The sequence below is a fragment of the Stegostoma tigrinum genome, chromosome 17 (assembly GCF_030684315.1).
Source record: "Stegostoma tigrinum isolate sSteTig4 chromosome 17, sSteTig4.hap1, whole genome shotgun sequence".
Classification (NCBI taxonomy): Eukaryota; Metazoa; Chordata; class Chondrichthyes; order Orectolobiformes; family Stegostomatidae; genus Stegostoma; species Stegostoma tigrinum.
The window spans coordinates 44,036,004-44,056,159 of record NC_081370.1 but is presented as its reverse complement, the minus strand read 5'-3'; the positions used below and the strand labels follow the sequence as shown (position 1 = coordinate 44,056,159).

At 42.9% G+C, this 20,156-nt stretch overlaps 1 protein-coding gene across 11 annotated transcripts in view; it reads right to left on the bottom strand.

The window, feature by feature from the left end:
• The window catches only part of tcp11l1 (t-complex 11, testis-specific-like 1), a 35,196-nt gene extending 25,947 nt beyond the window's left edge, over positions 1-9,249 (bottom strand). For 2 of the 11 annotated variants that reach the window (XM_048546025.2, XM_048546026.2), the window contains exons 1-2: positions 9,024-9,186; positions 642-837 (exon numbers count right to left, since the gene is read on the bottom strand). The gene's annotated coding sequence lies outside the window, so the exon portion shown is untranslated. The other 9 variants (XM_059652132.1, XM_059652129.1, XM_059652130.1 and 6 more) reach the window with 9 other exon arrangements.
• Positions 9,250-20,156: the final 10,907 nt, after the last annotated feature.

The following is a 20,156-nucleotide window of genomic DNA, read 5'->3' as shown; positions in this document are numbered from 1 at the left end:
CTGTTAACTAATTCTCATTCTACGTTTATATACATCACAATTTCATCTGCCTTATCCCTTCGTAACACCTCTTGTGTGGTCAAATATACTACATTCTCGGTTTCTTCCTCACCCACACTGAATTATACCTTAAACAATATCTAATAGATTTATCAAAACCATCGTAAATTTGTTGACCTGCACTAATCATATTATGATTTTCAAGTTACTGTCTTGAAGTAGGTTCTGGTATGTTGTTCCCCAATTGATTCTACTGAGAAATAAAGTTTCAATGCAAAGGATGAAGCTAACTAGGAAAGTTAAGCATGGTATCAAACTGGAAGAAAGAAGCATACATTTTGTGCAAATTAATGGTCGAATTTGATAAATTTTTTGAAATCTGCAAAGGACGAAAAATGAATAGTTGAAGGGATAATAAAAAAGCTTATGGAGATAAATTACAAGTACAGTTAAAAAGTGGTAAAATAAACCAGTCCTTCAAAGGAATACAATGATGAATGCCAGGAAAATGGCACATAACAAATATTTTATGTGTCTTTATGGGTAGAAGACACTGAAAGCATGCCAAGTATCACCAAAAACCAGGTTGCAAAACAGCAAACAATTATTACTACTACAGAAACAGCACAAGGCAAACTTACACGACTAAAGGCTAGCAGGTCCCCTGGACCTGACTGCCTTATCCTGGGGTCTTCAAAAAAGTGGCTGCAGAAATTGTGGATGCATTTGTTGTTATCTTTGAAATTTTTCTACATTCTGGAAAAATGCCATCAGTTTAGAAAACTGCAAACAATCCGATCCAAAAAAGCAGGAACAATAGGCCAGCCGGCCTAATATCTGTCATTTCAACAAAAAGTTAAATTCCATTATTAATAATTCTCAACAAATACCATTTCTTAAAACATTGCTTTAAATGTTTGCTACTGCTGATCTATCATCACTTAGATTTTCCAATTTAATTTCCTAATCTGCCTCATCCAGTTCATCACTCAGATTGCCATGGCGTGCCCAAGTGCGGGACCATGGTTCTACTTGTCAAGGTACTGCAGTGGTTTATTGCTGCTTGCTACAGGTTCTGACCGACCAGGAGACTCCATATTCTTACCCCAAGGCAATTGCAAGTAGGAGGTATAAAAATCGTAAGAACTGCAGATGCTGTAAACCAGAAACAAGAAGAGAAATTGCTGGAAAAGCTAAGCAAGTCTGGTAGCAACTATGGAGAGAAATCAGAGTTAGTGTTTCAGGTTGAGTGTATATATTTTAGGTCGATAGGGATACTCTAAGTATGTTGATTGCGAATCCTTATTTGCCCTTAAGAAGGTATTAAAGAGTTTCCTGCTTGAACTGCTGCAGTTCAGGTGATATAGGTGCACATACAGTGCTGTTTAACAGACGGTTCCAAACCTTTGACCCAATAACAGTGATGAAACGGCGATATACATTTCCAACACTGAATGCTATGTCACTTAGTTATATTTGATGCTTGGGACAACGGTGGGTGATTTGTCCAGTATCAGTTTTATTAGATTGTTCCATCATGGCTTGCTAAATCAATTTCAGATGACAGTGATGCACCAAACTTGTGGGTCTAGAGTCAGATATCTAGGCTAGACTAGGTAAGTACAGCAGATTTCCTTCTGGATTTATTTAACTGAATTCCCCAGAAGCAGTGATAGTAGGAACTGCCGATGCTGGAGAATCTGAGATAAAATGGTGTGAAGCTGGATGAAGCCAAGCAGCATCAAAGGAGCAGGAAAGCTGATGTTTCGGGTCGAGGCCCTTCTTCAGAAATGTGGGAGGGGAAGGGGATTCTAAAATAAATAGGGAGAGGGGGAAGGCGGATAGAAGATGGATAAAAGAGAAGATAGGGTGAGAGGAGGCTGACAGGTCAAATAGGCGGGGTTAGAGCCAGTGAAAGTGAATGTAGGTGGGGAGTTGGGAAGGGGATAGGTTGGACCAGGAAGGTCAAGGAAGCGGGATGAGGTTAGTGGGTAGGAGATGGGAGTGAGGCTTGAGGTGGGAGGAATGGTTAGGGAGGCAGGGGCTAGCTGGAAGCAGTGGTGGGTTTCAAACTCAGTCTCTAGCTATTAGCACAAGACCCTGGTCACTAGCTTGTATATAAACATCCTGTTCTGTTCCACACAAATAAAGTGTCTTATGACGCACACTATATAGTTGTAATCTTCATAGATCAAACAATTGTCTTAAATACTCTATATGATGCTTATACACAATTTTGCAAGTATTGTATCTCAAACCTGACAATCCAAACACCAGAGTTGCCCAAACACCAGGCATTTTTATAAAATTGTATCAGAGATAATGGGAACTGCAGATGCTGGAGAATCCAAGATAATAAAGTGTGAAGCTGGATGAACACAGCAGGCCAAGCAGCATCTCAGGAGCACAAAAGCTGACGTTTTGGGCCTAGACCCTTCATCAGAGAGGGGGATGGGGTGAGGGTTCTGGAATAAATATGGAGAGGCGGACCAAAGATGGTGAGAAAAGAAGATAGGTGGAGAGGAGAGTATAGGTGGGAGGTAGGGACGGGATAGGTCAGTCCAGGGAAGACGTACAGGTCAAGGAGGTGGGATGAGGTTAGTAGGTAGGAAATGGAGGTGTGGCTCTCTGATGAAGGGTCTAGGCCCGAAACGTCAGCTTTTGTGCTCCTGAGATGCTGCTTGGCCTGCTGTATTCATCCAGCTTCACACTTTTATTATTTTTATAAAATTGTTGTGCAATTTTGATTGCTACTAAACATGTAAAATAATTTATCAAGACATTCAGCTAGTTTCTGTACTGATGCACTAGCAAGCCAGATTAGTTAATAGTTTCCTAAGTCCTAAAGTTATCTTTGATCCCAATGACCCCATTTCGTGCATCTCCTATTAATCAACTGAGATTCTGGTTTAGCACAAAATCAGTCCCAGAGTTGTCATTTTGAGAAATTGTACTTGAATGTTTTTGAGCTTCTTGAATGTTGTTAAGAGTTGCAGTTGTAAACAGGCTCCATTCTTGAGTGTTTTTGTAAGTCGATTTGTACACAAGTTGGAACACAATGCAGAGCAATATTAAATAGTTGTTTGTAAGTGCAGGAAATGTTTGTATGTCAAATCTTTAAAATTTCACCCTGTATGGGACTGCATTTGTAATACAGGCATGCCTAATTCAGACTTACATAAATTGAGTCCTTTTGTTTTTACATAGAACCATCGAATTATTGGATGCAAGAGACCATTCAACCCAATATGCTTGTGCTTTCTCTTTGGTAAAGTTATCCAATTAGCTCCCAGCTCTTCCTAATAGCGTTGTCACTTTTTTCTTTCAAGTAATTATCCATTTCCTTTTTGCTTGAACTGCCCTTTCATAATGTAAGAAATATGGATGTTTGCTGATGATTTCACAATGTTCAGCTCTATTAGTGAGGACACTAAGATAATGAAGCAGAACATGTCCACATTCAGCGAGATTTGGACAAAACTCAGGCCTGTGCAGGAAAGCGATACAGCAGAAGAGCCATAAAAGCACCACACAGGAAAAGGCCACCTCCTGCAATATACACTTGACAGTAAATGGTATTAAGATCACTCAATTCCACCAGTATCAACATTCTGGGGGTTACCACTGAGTAGAAACCAACCTGGATCAGCTATATAAATACAGTGGAATTCTGCAGTGTGTAACTCACCTTCTGATTCCCAGATGCGTGCTTATCACCTACAAGTCGCACTGAGCAGGCCTGAGACAGAAACATTAGCATGGAAACATGGACAGACAGGTCAAGGGGGCAGGATGAAGCTAGTAGGTAGGAGATGGGGATGGGGCTTGAGGTGGGAGAAGGGGATAGGTGGGAGGAAGGACACATAAGGGAGGCAGGGACAAGCTGGTTTTGGGATGTAGTAGGGAGGGGAGATTTTGAAACTTGTTAAGTCCACACTGATGCCATTGGGCTGCAGGGTTCCCAAGCGAAATATGAGGTGCTGTTCCTGCAACCTTTGGGTGGCATCATTGTGGCACTGCAGGAGGCCCAGGATGGACATGTCGTCTGAAGAATGAGAGGGGGAGTTGAAATGGTTCACGACTGGGAGGTACAGTTGTTTAGTGCAAACCTGATTTCAGTCAGGTTTGTAGTGTGACACTAATGGAAGCTACATATATTAACACTCAGAGTCTGTTCTTTGCAGACAAAAAGAACACGTGCACGCATTGCACCACCTGTTTTAATACAAGAAAATGGGAGACTGCCGTTGTCTTAATTCTTTCTCAGGGCAATGCATCGACACATCAGAATCATCTCACCTTTGTTTCAAATTTAAACAAAGTTTAGCAGTTAAATATCAGTTATGATTAACTAGCATCTTCTCCATGGCACCATCTCTACAAACCAAAGTCTACCTGCCAACCAATCAGCAATTTTCTGTCATGTGGTACAAATTCTGTCTTCCCTCTTGATACTTCTTACAAATTGTTCCGATGAGTGCAAGAATGAAACCTTCAACAGAATGTGTCTTTTTACAGTCATATTCAATGTTGTGTATGGAAAAGAGTCAGTATTTGTTGGAGGAATCCCTTTCAAATAGCTTCCTCCATTAAGTATTCTTATGCTTCTTTATTGTCATTTTCTGGAAATAGTCTATACCAGTAACAACATGATCACTATTCCCCGCACGTATCACTTGCCTCACTTTATTTCAAGAACTTGATCCAGCATTGCTTTCTTCTTCAAGGTAGAAAAATACTGATCAAGAATGTTCTCTGAAAACAACAAAAGCAAAATATTGCAGATAACAGAAATCTGAAATAAAACAGAAATAAAATGTTGGAAATACTGAGTAAGTCAGATAGTCGGAGATAAACAGAGTTTCAGGTCAATGACCTTTTGACGAAAAATGTTACATAACAAAAGACAGGTCTAGAGGAGATGTAAATAACTACAGCAAAATCATTACAACGCCTGTTGTTTGAAAACTTGGAACGGTAGGTTATCCGATATTGTTAAACTCAACGCTGAAGCTGGAAAACTATTTAGCGCATAATCAAAAGATTAGGTGTTGTTCCTTGAGTTTCATTCAAATGGCGTGGAAAGGAAAGGTCAGGAGAACGAGTGGGATTGACTCAGACAATTAAAATGGCAAGTGACCGGAAACTAAGGGTCATGCAAACAGAATAAAGGTATTCAGCAAAACAATTACCCAATCTGCACTGGTCACTCCAGTTAAACAGTCAACTACATCACGAGAAGTAAAGGGAGCAATCCCTTCAAAAATGCTGAAATGTGGGAAGAGCTGTGTCTGGCTGAGGTGGAAATGGCAGAATATGATCTAGTGCATCTTTGTTTGGAGTCTCTGGGATTCTCCACCCCAGCAGTGTGTCAATACTCTATCATTGAATACATTCAAGGCTAGGATAGACAGATTTTCAGTCTCTTAGTACATCAAGGGTACGAGGATAGGCAGGAAAGTGGAGCTGAACCCCAAAGTCAGTCATGATTGTATCAATCGTGGTGGAGAAGAATCACTATTTAAGTGATCAGGAAGATAGGTTGGGAGTAATGGCTTATAAGGTTGTATCATTAGAACATATGTGATAGGTTAAAAAAACTAGGAAAACAAAATAGAGTTTACATGGTGAGTGGGTGGGAAGAAATAAGGAAATGCAATTAAGGTAGCCATGGAGTTGTTGCAGGACCAAGGGATTGGTAACTGGGGGATGGGGTAGATGAGTGGTTGACTCTTAACTTCCCTCTGGGCAATTAGGGAGTGGTAATAAATGCTGCCTGGCCAGCGATGCCCTCATCCTGTGAATAAATAAAAGCTAAGTAAAAGAGAACAGCATCAATGGAGGTGGGACGTGTGATGCTGCAAAAAGATGGCATAATGTTCAGTGGTAGAGTCATGTGCAGGGCTTCTTGTACACACCAGGAAATTCTATCTTCTCTGTCCCATTACAATACCAGTCTCAAAAACCCTTGTATTTAAAAAAGTCATAAAATGCTTACAACCTGTCACGTCCATACAGACTCTCTGTAAGATCAACTCAATCAGTCTCACTCGCTGCCCTTTTTCCAGTAGGCTTGTTTTTTTTTCCTCTCTTCAGGTACTTATCCAATTCCCATTTGAACACCTCAACTGAATTTGCCTCAATCACGCTTGCAAGTAGGGCAATACAAATCCTAACCACACTCATTTTGAGATAACAAGGTGTAGAGCTGGATGAACACAGCAGACCAAGCAGCGTCAGTGGAGCGGGAAGATGCTGCTTGGCCTGCTGTGTTCATCCAGCTCTACACCTTGTTATTTCAGATTCTCCAGCACCTGCAGTTCCTACTATCTCCGACACACTCTCATTTTCCTCATTTTTCTGTTTGTCCTTTCACCAATTACTTGATATTTATGTTGTTTAGTTCTTGACCCTTTTCCAGTGAGAACAATTTCCCTCTGTTGACTCAATTGAGACCAGGGCTTCCCAAAGATTTTTCTCACCGTGATCTCATTTTGTAGTTTCAAAATTATCATGTGCTCTCTTTATGAATCACGAGAGTAGAAGTGGATGGGGGCAGGAAGACCCATGACATGTGTGAAAGGAGGAATTGAGAGAGCAGGTGGAAGGGTGCATCTACATGGCAGCCATTGCTGCCTCTGGGGCTTTCAACTCCACTTGGGGTTCCAATCATATCTATGGAAACAAAAACAGAAGTTTCTGGAAAAGCTTAACAGATCTAGCAGCATCTGTGAAGAAAGAAATCAGAATTAACATTGCAGGTCCGGGGGCCCTTCCACAGAACAGTTCTGGGGATGGGTCACCAGACCTAAAATGTTAACTCTGATTTTTCTCTTCACAGATACTGCCAGACCTGCTGAGCTTTTCCAGCAACTTCTGTTTTTGTTTCTGATTTACAGCATCTGCAGTTCTTTCAGTTTTCATATCTATGGGAAGCCCCGACCAAGACCCTTCATGATTTTGAACTTTTCTATTAAATGGTCTCCTGTAAACATTCTCTCAGGAGAACAGCCCCAACTTCTCCACACTCTCCATGTAACTGAAGTCTCTCATCCACTTCCATCTAAATTACTCCCAATGAAGTATTTCTGAAGTAATGTAGGAAACTCAGCAAACAATTTGGACACAGCCTAAGTAAAGGAAAATTATGTTGATTGAGGACTAAATATTAATCACAGGAATGTCTCTGCCTTGCCAATAAAAGGAGATGGGGCCTTGAGATGAATTCCCATCTAAAAGACAGTATATCCAATATTCCAGCACTCACTTAAGCACGTCCAGACGTTTACGCTCAGCGTTAAAGTGGGGCTTGAACCCTTAAATGGGACTATTAGCCATTAGCCAACACCATACAATTTATTGTAACACACAAGCAATTATGTTCCTTTCCTACTTCCCATTTTTTGGTGGCTTGTACTGTACACCCAGTAATGTATTGTTCCTTAGTTCTAACCAAATTAATTGTCTCGGGCCTCTCAATTACATGGATCTACTTCAGTATTTAATTGTACCTTAAACTAATACTGCCAAACACATCTTTTATATCTTCCCTATCTTTCTTGAATACTTACTGACAGATACATTTGGTTATAATTTCACCACCTTTTTTTTAAAGCCAGGTGTTTCTTTGCCAATGCCATTATATCATAGGCCTGTGACAAATTCAGCCTAAAACTCACCAAACTTATTTACCATGAAATGACATGCATTACATATATGCATACAAAACGCATCTTATTCTGCCTTACATTTGACACTGTTTAGTCCATCCCGACTCTGAACTATTATCTACCTTTGTGTTATTTTTCTCTCTTGTACATGCACCGGAGTCTCTTTGCTAACATCCTCTCGATGCCCAACTCTTTGTTAAAGTAGCTTGAACTCTCTCGCAAAAGATCAGTTAACATTCCTTCAATGACCCTGGACTTGAACAGAACTGGGATTAAAAGGCCCATCTTGAACTGGTTGCAATGCCCTAAGAATCTCAACTTGCTTTCTTACACCATTTCTCCAACCACACATTAACCAGTCTTATTCATCAATTCCTTCACTATCACATGGCAGTTAATATCATCTACACAAACAGCAAAATGATTAGACCCAGTGCTCACCAGCCTACATGGCTCTTCATTTATAAATCCTTCGATAGCCTATTCTTCATTCACTCTCTAATCTCCTCTAGCCTCACAAATGTTTTGAGATAGTTACACTCCGCTAATTCTTGCCTCTTGCACAATCCTGATTTTAATTGCTCCACCATTCACCTTGATGCTTTCAGTCCCCTCAGCCCTTAACTCTAGAATGTATGGCCCATATCTTTTCATCCTACGTTCCTGCTTTCGGGTACTACTTAAAGCCTACCTTGTTGATTAACCTTGCAATATTTTGGCCAATTATCTGCTTACGTAGCTCAGCGTCACATATATGCTGTCTTGAAATGCCTCAGGATGTCTGACAACCGAAAAGGTGCTTCTCAAAATGTAAGTGCCAGCTGTGGCTCAGCTGAACCACAAGGTTCAAGGCCCACTCTGAGACTTGAGAGCAGAAATCAAGTCTGACACTTTAGTGTACTACTTCAGGGAGATCGGCATTGTCACAGAAATGTTACAATGTAAAAGGAGGCCATTCAACCCATTATGCCTGTGCTGACTGAATGAAAACTTCATTTGGTGTTAAAAACCGAAGACCCATCCGCGCTCTCAGACGGACATTAAAAGATATACTACTGCAATTTTTCAAAGTGATGGTAAGCCAATATCTATGGCCCAGTCAACACCAGAAAATAAAATTCTGTTCATTATCAAATTGCTGTTTCATTCTTTTTTTAAAAAAAATGTTAGGCTGTGATACCAACACAACCGAAAGTTGTTCATATGTTTTGATGATGTTGAGTAAATCTCGGCCATTAACTACTCAGCGCTGCTGATTTTATAGTTACACATTTCTGACGAGTCTGCAGACTCGGAGGCGCGGCTGATTATCTCTCAATGCAGGCTGTCCCTGGGCTCGGTGCTGATCCTCACCCGCTTTTCAGGCCGCCCCTCCCTGCCGGCGGCGCCTACAGCACAGGCCGCGGCCCTCGCTCCATCGCCCGCTCTCCTTCCCACCCCCGGAATTCGTGCAGTCTTAATCCTCCCGCCGCCCAAAATAAAGGGAACCGTACTCAACAACAATAACAACAATTAAAACCACGGACCGACCGTTTGTTTACGGAACCGACGTAACCGGAAACGTCTGCGTGGGCAAGCCGGTCCCGCGGTGCCTTATGGGAGTTGTAGTTTATCGCTCATCTTCTACTGGGTATGCGCTTGGCGCCGGCTGCAACCTGTCAATCATCCCCTGTGAGGAGAGGTATAAATTTGTTGTTTTCTGCGCGTAATATTTTTGTTAGCTCACCATTGAATGGTTTCAGCACAGACAGCCTTATCAAGTCTATGCTAGTCCTCTGCGAAAGGAGCTACTCAGCTATACCCACTCCCCCGCTCTCAGGAGCAGTTTTTCCAGCAACTTTGATTTTGTTCCTGAATAGACTGGGGCTCCTGCACGAATTCCGGGGGTGGGAAGGAGAGCCTGCTCCTGAGATGCTGCTTGGCCTGCTGTGTTCATCCAGCCTCACATTTTATTATCTTGGAATCTCCAGCATCTGCAGTTCCCATTATCTCATTTAAACGATATTGTTGCTTTTAAGAGTAAAGGTAACAGTGCAGAGTTCTAGAGAAGAAGGACCCTAGAGTTATTAACATTATTTTATTTTCAGGATAATCGAAGGGTTTAATTTGTACAGGTTAGTCATGGAATGTCAGCTGAAGCTCATGGTGTGTTCCTCCTGTTCTGCCTATGAAACTAGGCACCGATCCAGTGTCCACATTTTAATGTGTGTAGAAATAGAATTGTAGAAATACACAGAAATTGAAACAGACCCTTTGGTCCAACTCGTCCCTGCCAACCAAACAAAAAAATAAATCTAGTCCCATTTGCCAGCATTTGACCCATATCCCTCTAAACCCTGCTAATTCATATACCCAAGATAACAAAGTGTGAAGCTGGATGAACACAGCAGGCCAAGCAGCATCTCAGGAGCACAAAAGCTGACATTTCGGGCCTAGACCCTTCATCAGAGAGGGGGATGGGGAGAGGGTTCTGGAGTAAATAGGGAGGGAGGTTGGAGGTGGACCGAAGATGGAGAGAAAAGAAGATAGGTGGAGAGGAGAGTATAGGTGGGGAGGTAGGGAGGGGATAGGTCAGTCCAAGGAATACGGACAGGTCAAGGAGGTGGGATGAGGTGGTAGGTAGGAAATGGAGATGCGGCTTGAGGTGGGAGGAAGGGATGGGTGAGAGGAAGAACAGGTTAGAGGAGCGGAGACAGGCTGGGCTGGTTTTGGGATGCAGTGGGGGGAGGGGACGAGGTGGGCTGGTTCTGCAGTTTCCATTATCACTTAATTCATATACCCATCCATTTTAAATGTTCTAATTATACCAGCCTCCAACACTTCCTCTGGCAGCTCATTCCATACACACAGCACCATCTGTGTGAAAAAATGCCCCTTTTAGATCCCTTTTAAATCTTCCCCCTCTCACTTTAAGCTGATACCCTCTAGTTTTGGACTTCCCCACCCCAGGGAAAATATCTTGTCTATTTACCCTATCCATGCCCCTCATGATTTTTATAAACCTCTACAATGTCACCCCTCAACCAGGGGTGACTGCTCCAGAGAAAATAGCCCCAGTCTATTCAGGAACAAAATCAAAGTTGCTGGAAAAACTCAGCAGGTCTGATACCATCTGTAAAGCACAAAACAAAGTTAACATTTCGGGTCCGGTGACCCTCAGAATGCTGCCAGACCTGCTGAAGTTTTCCAGCAACTTTGTTTTTGTTCCTGATTTTACAACATCTGCAGTTCTTTTGGTTTTTACCCAGTCTATTCAGCCTGTCCCTGTAGCTTAAACCCTCCAACCCTGGGAACATCCTTGTAAATCTTTTCTAAACCCTTTCAAATTTCACAGCACTCTTCCCACAGCAGGGAGACCAGTTACAGCTTCTGGAGCCCAAATGTTGGAGCTGGAGCAGCATCTGAGGATTGAGGAGCAAATTCAGCTCTAACTCCATTTACAAATTTATTGCTGATTCCACTATAGTGGTTTGGATTTCAAACAACTCAAGACAGAATATAAGATGGAGATGGACCGTTTAGTGCCATCATGTAAAGACAACGATGTCCCTCAATGTCAGCAAAATGAAGGAGCTGGTTATCGACTTCAGGAAGCAGAATAGCAGACACACCCCTGTCTGTATCAATGGTGCTGAGGTGGAGGTGGTTGAGTCCTTCAAGTTCCTAGGAGTAAACATCACCAATGATCTATCCCAGTCCATCCACATTGCCATTACAGTCAAGAAAGCACACCAATGTCTCTGCTTCCTCAGAAGCTAAGGAAATTCAGCATGCCCTCAATGATTCTTACCAATTTTTATTGATGCACCATAGAATGCATCCTATCTGGATGCATCGCAACTTGGTAAGGAAACTGCTCTGCCCAAGACTGCAAGAAATTAGAGTTGTGAACGCAAGCCAGTCCATTATGAAAACCAGCCTTCCTTCTATTGACTCTGTCTACTACTTCCTGCTGCCTCAGGAAAGCAGATCAATCAAATACCCCTCCCACCCCAGTTACACTGTCTTCCATCAGACAGAAGATACAACAGTTTGAAAACATGTACCAACAGATTTGAGAACAGCTTCCTCCTGCTGTTACCAGGCTTCTGAATAGACCTCTCATATTAGTGTTGAAATTTCTTGGCACCTTCTCTGTAGCTATAACACTATGGTCTGCATTCTGTCCTATTACCCTGGCATACTTACGTAAAGTATAATTAGTTTGGTTAGCACGCAGCACAATACTTTTCAGAGTGTCTTGGTACATATGACAACAATAAATCAAATCAAATCGAAATCCACAAGCCTGCCATGTAAATACAGACAGGTGATCACTCTATGAGCTATGCTTCCATAGAAATGGTGGGGGGAAAGAAATGAGGCAAAGAAAGCAGACTAGGTAATCAGTGCAGGAATCCCCAGTGTACATTCCAGTGCAAAAGAGATATACTGCTTTGGATACTATATAGAGGGGCAATGGCCTCTCAAAGGAAAGTAGTAACAGCCAAATACATTGCACCACAGTTGACTCTGCTACATAGCAGTAGAAGTAGGAATGCTATTAGTAGTACGGGAGTCAATGGTAAAGAGAGTAACTAGACAATTCTATGGCTGCAAACAAGACTGCTTAAGGATATCTTGGATTGGCTACATTCTGGAGTGGAAGAATAAACAGCCAGTAGCAAATAATAAAATGTGAGGCTGGATGAACACAGCAGGCCAAGCAGCATCTCAGGAGCACAAAAGCTGATGTTTCGGGCCTAGACCCTTCATCAGAGAGGGGGATGGGGTGAGGGAACTGGAATAAATAGGGAGTGAGGGGGAGGCGGACCGAAGATGGAGAGTAAAGAAGATAGGTGGAGAGAGTATAGGTGGGGAGGTAGGGAGGGGATAGGTCAGTCCAGGGAAGACGGACAGGTCAAGGAGGTGGGATGAGGTTAGTAGGTAGATGGGGGTGCGGCTTGGGGTGGGAGGACGGGATGGGTGAGAGGAAGAACTGGTTAGGGAGGCAGAGACAGGTTGGACTGGTTTTGGGATGCAGTGGGTTGGGGGGAAGAACTGGGCTGGTTGTGTGGTGCAGTGGGGGGAGGGGACGAACTGGGCTGGTTTAGGGATGCAGTAGGGGAAGGGGAGATTTTGAAACTGGTGAAGTCCACATTGATACCATATGGCTGCAGGGTTCCCAGGCGGAATATGAGTTGCTGTTCCTGCAACCTTCGGGTGGCATCATTGTGGCAGTGCAGGAGGCCCATGATGGACATGTCATCTAGAGAATGGGAGGGGGAGTGGAAATGGTTTGCGACTGGGAGGTGCAGTTGTTTGTTGCGAACTGAGCGGAGGTGTTCTGCAAAGCGGTCCCCAAGCCTCTGCTTGGTTTCCCCAATGTTAAGTATCAGAGATAATGGGAACTGCAGATGCTGGAGAATTCCAAGATAATAAAATGTGAGGCTGGATGAACACAGCAGGCCAAGCAGCATCTCAGGAGCACAAAAGCTGACGTTTCAGGCCTAGACCCGAGTTAAGCAAGTTTTCAAAAAAAAGACAGGACCTCAAAGGTAGCGATCTCAAGATTGTTATCAGTGCCACATGCTAGTCAGAGTAGGAATAGCAGAATATATCAGATGAATTATGTGCGACTGTACAGATGGTGCAAGGAGGACGATTTCAGATTTCTGGGACATTGATGTTTCTGGGACTGAGGCGTGACCAGTACAGGCTGGACAGGTTGCACTGCATGGGACTGGAACTGATGTCCTTGGGAATGTATTTGCTAGGGTGACTGGAAAGGGTTTAAAATAAAATGTCAGGGGGATGGGAACCTATACAAGGAGATAGCAGACAGGGAAACAAGGGTAAAAAGAAAGGCAGACATTAGTAAAGTGATATGCAGAGAGTTTAAGAGCAAGAATCAAACAGGGCTACGGTGCAAAATAATTTAAAGAATGTTAAAAAATAAAGCCTTAAGGTCTATAGAGTTGATAGCCAGAGACTATTTCCCAGGGCAGAAATGGCTAGCACGAGGGGTCATAGTTTTAAGCTGGTTGGTGGAAAGTATAGAGGGGATGTCAGAGGCAGGTTCTTTACGCAGAGAGTTGTGAGAGCATGGAATGCGTTGCCAGCAGCAGTTGTGGAAGCAAGGTCATTGGGGTCATTTAAGAGACTGCTGGACATGTATATGGTCACAGAAATTTGAGGGTGCATACATGAGGATCAATGGTCGGCACAACATTGTGGGCTGAAGGGCCTGTTCTGTGCTGTACTGTTCTATGTTCTATGTTGATGCTAAAATAGATATAACAGTGATATAGTTGGGATTATAGAGGCATAGCTGCGGATGAGCAGCGGCGGGTATTGAGTTTAATTTATTAGAAGGACAGAAAGAAAGACGAAGATGGTGGGTGGGTAGCTTTGTTTATAAAGGTGGTTATTTGTGCAATAATGAGGAAGAATATTAGCGCTGGTGAAGTGAACTCTGCATAGTTAGAGCTTAGAAAAACTAAGAGGCATAAAACAACAAAGAGGATAATATATAGAACCACCACCACCCCGCCCCCAGACTCCCGCCGGCATAGTGGTAATGTTGGGGAAGGCATTAAACAAGAAATTAGAGTTATGAGCAACTAAGGTACAGCTGAAATTGTGGGCAAATTTAATCTTCATATAGATTGGGCAAATCAAATTTGTGATAATACCATAGTGGAGGAATTCCAGGATGTGTACGGGATAGTTTTCTGGATCAGTACATTGCTGAACTGGAGAAGAGGCCATCCAAGACTAGTATTATGTGTGTAGGAATAACTGACAATCTCTAGCTGTGCAAAGCTCCTTGGGGAAGAGTAATATATGATAAAATTCTTCATTAAGACAGAGAGTGACATGGTTGATTCTGAGACTAGGGTCCTGAATCCAATTAAAGGAATCTAGAATGGTATGAAGCATGGGCTGGCTATAATAATTTGGGGCATGTTACTTAAAGGGATGACAGTGGATAGGTAATGGCAAATATTTAAAGAGCATACGCAGCAACTGCAATGATTGTTCATTCCTGTCTGGCACAAACGTACAACTGGAAAGGTGCCTGACCATGGCCAACAAGGGATAGTATTATATCCGAGAAAGGGCATACAAACTGGCTAAAAAAAAGTGCAGTAGACACAAGGATCGGAGTAATTTAGATTTCACCAATGGACAACAAAGGGATCGATTTAAGGAGAAAATAGAGTATGAGAGTAAGCATGTGGGCTTACAGGGTGCATACAACTGATTAGAAAAGCTTCCAGAGATAGGTGAAGAAACTAAGGACTAAGGGCGGCATGGTGGCTTAGCGATTTGTACTGCTGCCTCACAGCATCAGGTTTGATTCCAGTCTTCGGTGACCATCTGTGAGGAGTTTGCATGTTCTCCCTGTGTCTTCATGGGTTTTCTTCAAGTGCTATGGTTCCTTCCCACAGTCCAAAGATGTACAGATTAGGTGGATTGACCATGATAAATTGTTTAAAGTGTCCAGGGATGTGCAGGCTAGGTGGGTTAGCGTGAATATTACCTGGGGTGCTGAGTCTGGGTTGGTGTGGGATGCTGTTTGGAGTATTGGTGCTGACTCAATGGGCTGAATGGTCTCTTTCCAAAGTGTAGGAATTCGATGATTCTAGTGAAGACAGTGTAAGCCCCTTACAGTCAGAACCAAGGAAATTATATTGTAGGAGAAAAGAGATGGCAAACTAATTAAGTAGATAAGGTTCCCCATGGTAGGCTGATGGAGAAAGGGAAGTTGCATGGGGTCCAGGGTGTACCAGCTGGATGGATAGAGAACTGGCTGAGCAACAGGAGACAGAGTTGTAGTGGAAAAGACTTTCTCAAAATGGAGAACTGTGACCAGTGGTGTTCCACAGGGATCCATGTTGGGACCACTGTTGTTTGTGATATACATAAATGATCTGGAGAAAGGTGTAGATGGTCTGATTAGCAAGTTTGCAGATGACACTAAGATTGGTGGAGTAGCAGATATTGAAGGGGACTGTCAGGGAATGCAGCAGAATATAGCTAGATTGGAGAGTTGTGCAGAGAAATGGCAGATGGAGTTCAATCCAGGCAAATACAAAGTGATGCATTTTGGAAGATCCAATTCAACAGCGAACTATACAGTAAATGGAAAAGCCCTGGAGAAAATTGATGCACGGAGAGATCTGGGTGTTCAGGTCCATTGTACCCTGAAGGTGGCAACGCAGGTCAATAGAGTGGTCAAGAAGGCATACGGCATGCTTTCATTCATCGGACAGGGTATTGAGTACAAGAGTTAGCAAGTCATGTTACAGTTGTAAAGGACTTCGGTTGGACCACATTTGGAATATTGCGTCCAGTTCTGGTTGCCACATTACCAAAAGGATGTGGGTGCTTTGGAGAGGGTGTAGAGGAGGGTAGAGGAGGGTCACCAGGATGTTGCCTGGTCTGGAGGGCACTAGCTATGAAGAGCGGTTGAGTAGATCAGCATTATTTACATTAGAAAGACAGAAGTTGAGGGGAGAACCTGATTGAAGTCTACAACATCATGAGAGGTATAGACAGGGTGGATAGCAAGGAGCTTTCCCCCCCCCCCCCAGAGTGGGGGACTCAATTACTAGGGGGTCACGATTTCAAAGTGAGAGGGGAAAAGTTTAAAGGGAGATATGCATGGAAAGTTCTTTACACAGAGGGTGGTAGATGCCTGGAACACATTGCCAGCAGAGGTGGTAGAGGTGAGCACAATAGGGTCATTTAAGATGTATCTAGACAACTAGATGAATAGGCAGGGAGCAGAGGGATACAGATCCTTGGAAAATAGGTGACACGTTTAGATAGAGGATCTGGATTCGAGAGCCTTGGAGGACCAAAGGGCCTATTCCTGTACTGTAATTTGCTTTGTTGTTTTTGTAAATACAGGGAGTCCTGAGGTTGTGAATGTGTTTCATTCTAGATTCTGTTTGCAAGTTGATTTGTACACAAGTTGGAATGTAGCTGTTCTAAAGTACAGAAAATTTTTCAGATTCATAAATGTTTATTAAATGACATTAATAAATGTCTTTTTCCAAATTGCAGGCAAATTCTTGGGTACTGTAAAGACCACTGCCAGGACCCCAGCAATTCACAAACATATGATTTACAAGAGGGAACTAAGTGTAATATCTCCGTTTGCAGATGACATAAAACTGGGTGGGAGGATGAACTGTGAAGAGGATCAGATACTTCAGTGTATTTTGGACAAGTTAAGCAAATACTTGGCAGATGAAGGATAATGTAGATAAACGTGAGGCTATCAACTTTGGTACCAAATCTGGAAGGCAGATCATCAATCTAAATGCTGACTGGCTGGGAAAAGGTGGTGGCCGGGGGGGAGGATACGAGACCTGGGTGTCCTTGTATACAATCCCTGAAAGTAAGCATGCAGGTGCAGCAGGCAAGGAAAGAGGCAAATGGTACATTGGCCTCCCTAGCAAGAGGATTTAAGAACAGGAGCAGGGATAGCTTGCACTTGTACAGGGCTGTGGTGACACCACATCTAGGAGAATGTTGTGTGCAGTTATGGTGTCCTTGTGAGGAAGGAAACTGGTTGTAGAGGGATTTACTAGACTGAAGATAGACTGGATCAGTTATACTCCAGTTAGCGTAGTCTTAAAAGAATGTTGGTTGGGGGGGGGGGGGGGGGGAACCTATATAATTCCAATTATGGGAGGGTTAACACAGGATGTGCAGGGAATCCAGAATCAGGGGTCATAGGCTAAAGAAACTGGAATAGGACTGATAAGAAAAATTCCTTCATTCAGACTGGCAAGCCTGTGGAATTCTTTACCTTGAAAAAACAGTTGAAGCCAGAACATTGAAAAACATTCAAAGAGGCAGATATAGTTCTTGGATTTAAAAGGGATGAAAGGATACAAGGACAAAGCAGGTACAGGGTACTGGAGTTAGATGATGAACAATAAATCACATTGAATGCCAAAGCAAGCTCAAAAGGGCTGAATGGCCTACTTCTACTCTTAGCTTCTAAGTTTCATTGTAAGACAAAGCTTTGCCTTATTACCACTGTAGACCTCTTGTTGCTCCATGATGTCTAAAGCCCACGTTCAAATTCCACCTTCTCCAGAGGTGTATCATAACTCATCTGAGCAGGTTGATGAAAAATGCCATGCCCAATGCCACATTGTGTGAACAAGCAGGACTGTGAGTCACCACAAGAGTAAATTTGGTGCCATCATCCTCCTTTTTGGTTGGGATCCAAGACCTGCTTGATCTTACGCTAGAGAAAACCACAAGGTAACATAACAAGAAGTGGTTGTCTTAAATAAGACACAATTTATTGCATAACAGTAATCAGTACAAGTTAGACTGGTATGTTTGAGGGCTCCTGTGATGCAGTTTATAATGCCCCTAAAGTCTGAGCCAAAGGCATGGGTTCAAGTCTCACCTCTTCAAGATAAGACAATGACCACTTAATTTAAAAAGCACCTGACTTAGTCATTGGAGGAAACAGAAATGATGTCTCAGAGCAGTTATCCCTCAGGCAATGCCATTAAGACATATTAGGTGAAGGTCAGTGCATGCCTCAGCATTAACTCTTTCTGTATCAAAGCACCAACCACTTGCTGTTTTCCCAATGTCACTATTGATTCTTGTGTCAATCAGCTCAACTTGATGTCCTTTTGGTTCTTGGCCATTCTGCCATCGGGAGCAGTTTGTGCACCTACTCAACCAGATCTGAAGGATCCTGTGAAGGCACCATTGTTGGTGCTCCAGCACTTGAGGCACCCCGTGGTTCCCCAAGTCACTGAAGCAAAGAACCACTACTGCCCAGTAAAACTGGAAACAAAACAATGCATCCTGTGTTTACAATCTTGGTTTTTTTTTGCTCAGGTGGCCAAGCTGGCAGAGCTATTTTGTCTGAGTTAAGGGCCTCCAAGAATAGAAAAAACCCACATTTTCCAAACAGTCTTCCTCACAAGGGATGGTGGTAGTGGGGTGCTAGGCATTGTGCTGTGGGAGATGGTTTAAACAGGATCTTTGGTCTTTCAACGTACCATTAGGGAAAACAGTTAACTTCTTGAAAGCACGACAATGCTTAGTCTGAATGCACAAGTGTAACCTACACATAGCTTTTGATCTATTAAGTAGAGAGGTTTTGATTTTGGGTAACAGTTGTGGGTTGAATAGTTTCCTGTCTGCTCTGAATTATTTTGACTCATTTGGTAGTTTTGTTGGAGGTGAAGTATAGCAGTGGAGGGAGGACTATGCTGAGATATGGTACAGCGACAGCATTATTTGACAAGTCTGGAGGTAGTCGTCTGGAATACCACAGGTTACTGGAGCATTTGGAAAATGGTGATAATCAGGGATGGACAAGAAGTGTTTGTTATGGAAAGGAGCAGTGAGTCACTTTCCTGAAGTGCTGATATGTTGGACAGCCAAAAGAATATCAGTCACAAGCGTTTTATGTCATAAGGAGGCAAGGGCACTTCATCTGAATTTAAACATGAGACCATTTAGTGGAAAAAAAGGTATTTGGAATTCTAGTATGAACTTGTGATCAGTATCAGTTTAAACTTTTACTGTCCAATTAGACTTAATACTTTACTATAGTAATTGTTCAGAACCATGGTATGGCAATGTCAAATGTGTCCCAGTCTCAAAAATATTAGGATGTTGCATGCCTGTTACCACTGAGGTAACCAATGCTTGGATTGGAATCAGATAACAGTATGGAGCTGGAAGAACACTAGGATGCTGTCTGGACTGGAGGGCTTGTCTTACGAGGAAAGGTTGACTGAGCTCGGACCTTTCTCTCTGGAGAGAAGGAGGAAGAGAGAGGTGACCTGATCGAGGTGTGTACATGGTAATGAGAGGCATGGATAGAGGAGTCGATAGCCAGAGACTTTTCCCCAGGGCAGGATTGATTGCCACGAGGGGTCATAGTTTTAAAGGCATTAGGAGGAAGGTACAGAGGAGACAGAGGGAGGTTCTTCACCCAGAGAGTTGAGAGCGCATGGAATACTTTGCCAGTGGTAGTCATGGAAGCAAAGTCATTAGTGACATTTAAGTGACTGCTGGACATGCACATGGACAGCAGTGAATTGAGGGGAAACGTAGGTTAGGTTATTTTATGTTTGGATTAGGATTAATTCACGGCACAACATTGTGGGCCGAAGGGCCTGTACTGTGCTGTACTTTTCTATGTAAAACAGCAGGCCAGGCAGAGGAACAGGAAAGTTGACATTTCTGAAGGAGGGCTCTGACCAGAAATGACATTTCTGAAGGAGGGTCCTGACCCAAAATGTCAACTTTTCTGCTGTTCTGATGCTGTCAGGCCTGCTGTGTTCTTCCAGCTCCTTACAGTTATCTGACTCAGCATCTGCAGATCTTGAACTCCATGAGGAGATAGTATTAAAGAGATGTGGCCTGGAGCGACTTGGTTATCCCTGTGAACCTGGTAACAGTTTGTGATATTCAGAATTTAGTGACTATATGTTAAACACCAAT